At 37.2% G+C, this 5,636-nt stretch overlaps 1 pseudogene; it reads left to right on the forward strand.

Annotated features, from left to right (window-relative positions):
- Window positions 1-1,097: 1,097 nt before the first annotated feature.
- Window positions 1,098-1,600, forward strand: LOC144253061 (profilin-1 pseudogene; annotated as a pseudogene).
- The last annotated feature ends 4,036 nt before the right edge of the window (window positions 1,601-5,636 follow it).

A 5,636-nucleotide genomic window follows, 5' to 3' on the forward strand; every position in this document is an offset into this window, starting at 1 on the left:
TCAAGAGGTAATTCATGCCAATATTAAGTCATAAAAACACATTAAAATATTACCTATAATTTCTCATATTTTTAGTCTTTTTCACAAGTATTCTAAATAAATATGGATATGATTTTTATTCTATAACATTCAACTTAAAAATAGTATAATGTATTTCAGTATTTGTGTAAAAATCAATTGGAGATAAGGGGAGTGACATTTTGGAGATATCTCTGTCATGGCTCATAATCCTTACCCCATTAGTGAGAGAATTTTAGTTTGAGTATACATCAGAATGCTTATTCTGTTGTACCCTGCAGTAGTGGAGAACATTAATTATTTTGTCAACTTTGGTTCTTATTATATTTTAATTTTTTTTCTTCCTAGAACATCCCAGAAGAAGGAAAAGAATTAATTGAAGCTTCCAGACAATCCATGAAGAATGGTAAGATATTTGAAGACTGCCTGAAATTCTGATGCTTATTGACTTTAAATTACAGAATTTTGGCCGTTCCTTCCCTCCGGCGGAGGTGGGGGAAAGAGGAGTCGTTCTGTTTAACCCTGGGTTCGCCGAACTCGCTTTAATTTGCTCAATTTGCATTTTGCTAATTATTCCTCCTTTCTCTTTTACATTCTCTGGCTCACCCCTTTCCCCTATACCAAAGTCTAGTTTGTAGTCAATGCCGACTGGGGCAAGACCTAATCTTATCCTTTCCCCCGCCAGCCCCCACCCCCAGCCATTTTCATAGCTTTCCATCGAACTCTGCAAATTTTGCAATAGGGGGAGGGATTTTTAAATTTGCATTTGCAAAGTTAGGTATCTGGGCAGACGGGGGGAGGGAGAGAATGGGGAGCAGGCCCCGCCCCTACCGCCTTTGCAAATAAAAATCCAGGGGGGGGGGGATTTTTAAAATTGCATTTGCAAAGTTTGGTATCTGGGCAGACGCGGGGAGGGAGAGAATGGGGAGCAGGCCCCGCCCCTACCGCCTTTGCAAATAAAAATCCAGAGGGGGGGAAGAGCAGGAAGTGGCGGTGCGAGGGCTGCTGCACAGCTAGCAGAGCTGCGGTCCGGATGGTAGCGCGTGCCCCGAGCTCTCCGCCTTCCCCGGCCCGCCAGTCCGAGTTAGCCCGAGCCCAGCCCGCGGCCCCAGCAGCAGCTCCGAGAGCAGTCCCAGCAGCAGCGCCATGGCCGGGTGGAACGCCTACATCGACAACCTCATGGCAGACGGGACCTGTCAGGTCGCAGCCATCGTGGGCTACAAGGACTCGCCCTCCGTCTGGGCCGGCGTCCCCGGGAAAACCTTCGTCAACATTACGCCAGCTGAGGTTGGTGTCCTGGTTGGCAAAGACCGGTCAAGTTTTTTCGTGAATGGGCTGACACTTGGGGGCCAGAAATGTTCTGTGATCCGGGACTCACTGCTGCAGGATGGGGAATTTACCGTGGATCTTCGTACCAAGAGCACCGGTGGAGCCCCCACCTTCAATGTCACTGTCACCATGACTGCCAAGACGCTAGTCCTGCTGATGGGCAAAGAAGGTGTCCACGGTGGTTTGATCAACAAGAAATGTTATGAAATGGCTTCCCACCTGCGGCATGCCCAGTACTGACCTCTTCTGTCCCTTCCCTCACCACTGCCCACAGCTTTTGCACCCCCTCCTTCCCATACACAGACACCATTTTTATTTTTTGGGCCATTACCCCACATCCCTTATTGCTGCCAAAACCACGGGCTGGGGCTGGGGCAGGGCCGGGGCTGGATGGAAAGATACCTCCCCCTTACCCATACTCCTCCTGTGTGTGGTTGGAAAAAAATTTTTCTCATTTTTTTTTTTTGTGTTTTGGATTTTTTGTTCTTTTTTTTTTGGTTTTGTTTTTTTCTGAATAAAAAAGATTCTACTAAAAAAAATTACAGAATTTTATATACTGTTTATTATGTTTTTACCGTCAGAAGTAAAATATGACATTGGGAACCAAAAGAGTGGAAACTTACCTGTCAACAGTAAACCTACCAATCAAAGAAGGAAGTAGTTGAAACCACACTTGTGCAGGCAATCAGAATAAAGAATGATTGTCCTTCCATTCCGTCACCTGATTCAAAGGTAATGTATTTTTAAAAAAAAAATTCTTTGCATTTTTTTTTACATATCATCTTCCATGATGACAAACATGCTAGAAAGAAATAAGGCTACCAGGTTATAGTAGAAAACAAGGATAGCAACAGATGAGATATATTTATAGAATTAACATTGAAAGAATATGGTGGGAATAAACAGTTTTTCAGTGTGCCCTTATGGAATGAAAGAAATAGAAAAGAAGCCAAAAGAACAGCTTTATGAATATGAACCTGAGAAAAGGGGATGCATACAAAGAATTCATTTATGAAGGGAAAGTTGTGTCCAGATTGAATAAGAGTCAAGATGGCTGATACTTAAATAATAAATATTAAAATTAATAAGAGTAGCAACTTAATATTAGGCCAAACTTTGGAATGTTATGGGAAGTACATGCTGGACATATAGAACAATGTGTCATATTTGTCTATCATTTACTCTTGACGTCCTTCAATGACTAGGAGGCAGGGTTTGGGATTACAATCACAATCATTTGTGATTATAATGAATAGAAAACTAAGCAAATAAATGTGGCATATTTTATATGCTTAAGAAATCAATGTGACATATAACTAAAAAGAAATCAATTAAAAATATATACATATATATAATACAGATAGTACTGCTATTCAAAAAAATAAAAATCTAAACAGAAAAAGTATTAGTGTTAATGAATATAATAAATAAAAAAATGAACTTCTAAAAATTAAAAAAGATGGTAAATTTTTAAAAATTGATACACATTAATTATACAGAATTTTCACGGTGGCATATTTGTACATACATATAGATCAAGTATATTCCCATAATTCTGTTTTCAACATTCTTTCCTCCATACTCCCAATTTTATGTATGCTAATGGTTAAAAATTTTTATTCATTTATTTTTATGTTGAACATTTCCACCTCTAGTTATTCATATGAGAACAATATATGATACTTTTTTACTGAGTCTGGCTTATATTACTTAACATTATGCTTCCCTGTTTCATTCGTTTTGCTAAAATTAACTTATTTTTGTTGTTCTCTATGCATAGAAATCTTCCTTGTGTATATATACCACATTTCCTTTATCCATTCTTTTATTAACAAGCATCTAGCCTGATTCTATAACTTGCCTATCATTAATAGTGTCATGGTAAAGATGGGCATATGTATATCTCTAAAGTAAGCAGATTTTAATATTTTCCATTAAGTACTGAGTAGTATAGTTGGATAATAAAGTAGTTCTATGTTCAGTTTTTGAGTAGCCTTCATATGAATTTCCATAGGGATATAGTAATTATGTTCCTACCATTCACATATAAGAGATTTTTCTCCTCATCTTCCCAGTATTATTTGCTTTCTTGATGATTACTTTTTTGAATTGTGGAAAATGGGAGCTTGTTGTTTTGATCTGCATTTTCCTGATTGATAAAGATGTTATGGTTTTTTTTTTCACTGAAGTGTTGGCCTTTGTATCTCTTATTTTGAGGACTCACTGTGCATTTGCTCATTGATTGAAAAGGTTTTTGTGTTTCTGGTGTTAAGATATTTGCATTAATATTTTCAGGTTATTAACCCTCTGTCAGAAGAGTAGCTAGTAAAGCTACTCTTTTCTCCAATTCTGGAGGCTACCACTTCTTACTGTTATGCAGGAATTTTTTCAGTTTGATGCACCCCCTCTTATCCATTGTTGCTCTTTTTTTCTGAGCTGTAGGGGGCTCTATTCAGGAAGTCATTGCCTACATACTGAAGTGTTTTCCATATATTTTTTCTTCTAGCATTTGTAAACCTTCTAGTCTGGTACATATGTCTTTAGTCCTTTTTGAATAAACTCTTGTATAGTGTTATAAAATAGGCATCTAATTTCCTTCTTTTACATATGGATATCTAGTTTTTCCAACACTATTTCTAAAATGTCTTTTGTCTTTCCGCCAAAATATGTTTTTGGTGTCTTTGCCTAGTATCACATGACTGTATCTGTGTGACTTTGCTCTCTGAATTTTCTTCTATCCATTGGTCTATGAGTCTTTCTTTACACCAGGGCCATGGTTTTTATTACCATGGCTGTGTTTTATATTTTGAAATTGGGCATTGTTGTTTATCCATTGTTTGTCTTATAATCAGCATCACTTTGTCTAAGTCTTTTTTTGTTTGTTTTCCTCCCATACAAATTTAGGAGTAGTTCTTTTTTTCCCAATTTTTGTGAAAAATGTCATTAGAATTTGAATGGGAATACATGGAATATATAATTCATTTATGGTACTATGTCCATTTTCACAATATTAATTCTGCCTCTCCATGAACATAGGAGGTCTTTTTAATTCCTATTTTCTTCTTTAGTTTCCTTTTTCATCAAATGTAATTTTTCTTGAAGAGGTCATTCACTGTCTTCTTGAGGGTTATTCCTAGCTATTTTTAAAGCTATTTGAATGAGCTATTACTCTTTCTTTGTTCTCACTAGGTATGCTATGGTGTATAGACACTTTATTCTTATATATTTATTTTGTTTCCTGTTACTCTGATGAATTCGTTCATCAAAAGTAGAATTTTCATGATACATCATTTATGTTCCTCTAAGAATAGGACTATATCATTTGCATATAGAAATGATTTAACATTTTAACTTCCCTATTTGAATCTCTTTTATTTCTTTCTCTTGTCTAAACTTTTAAGTACTGTGATTAGTGAGATTGGTAGCAATGAACATTTTTGTCTTTTCCGATTTTAGTGAAAATGTTCCTTGCCGCACTCCAGCTGCAGCAAAATAGCGGGGGTGGGGGGGGTGACGAGGAACTTGTGTAGATTGATACAGCAGGAGTAGAAGCCCTTTATTGTAGGACAACAAAGGTATTTATACATTCCACCCAGCTTATCTTAATTAGCATAAACTAGATACATCAGTCAACCAATAAGGAATCTCCACATTTAATGGTTCGCTGGCCTTACTTCACAAACCACTCCCTCTGGCATTTTTCCAGGCGCCATCCAGACTTGTTTACAGACTCTAACATTTCTCTGGCAAAATGCCAGGTGCCATCCTGACTTGTTTACAGACTCCAACAGTTCCTCTTCATTATACTATTGGCTTTGGGCTTGATATACTTGGTCCTTATTATCTTATAATAAATTTCTCATATTTCTAGTTTCTCGGGGCTTTGTTATTAAGGGCGATTGAATTTATCAAAGGCTTTTCCTGCAGCTGCTTAAGTGATCATAAAATTTTGCCCTTGATTTTATATGTGGTGCATTAGTTTTATTGATTGGCATGTATTGAATCATCCTGGAGCAAAACCAGCTTTTATGTTTTTTGTTTTTGTTTTTATGTGACTAGAGTCTCAAACCAGGATGTGGCACAGTACCACTGAGCCACATCTCCAGCACCTTTTATTGTTTACTTTGATACAGGTCTCATTAAATTTCCCAGGCTGGCTTTGAAATTACAGTGTTCCTCAACAACCTGCTGCCTTTCTGAGAATGTAGACATATACCACCATGCCTGACACTGTATGTAATTTTGTAATGTGTTGTCAAATGTGATTTGTAAAGATTTTATGATTTTTA

The sequence above is a fragment of the Urocitellus parryii genome, unplaced genomic scaffold, assembly GCF_045843805.1.
Source record: "Urocitellus parryii isolate mUroPar1 unplaced genomic scaffold, mUroPar1.hap1 Scaffold_88, whole genome shotgun sequence".
Taxonomy (NCBI): Eukaryota; Metazoa; Chordata; class Mammalia; order Rodentia; family Sciuridae; genus Urocitellus; species Urocitellus parryii.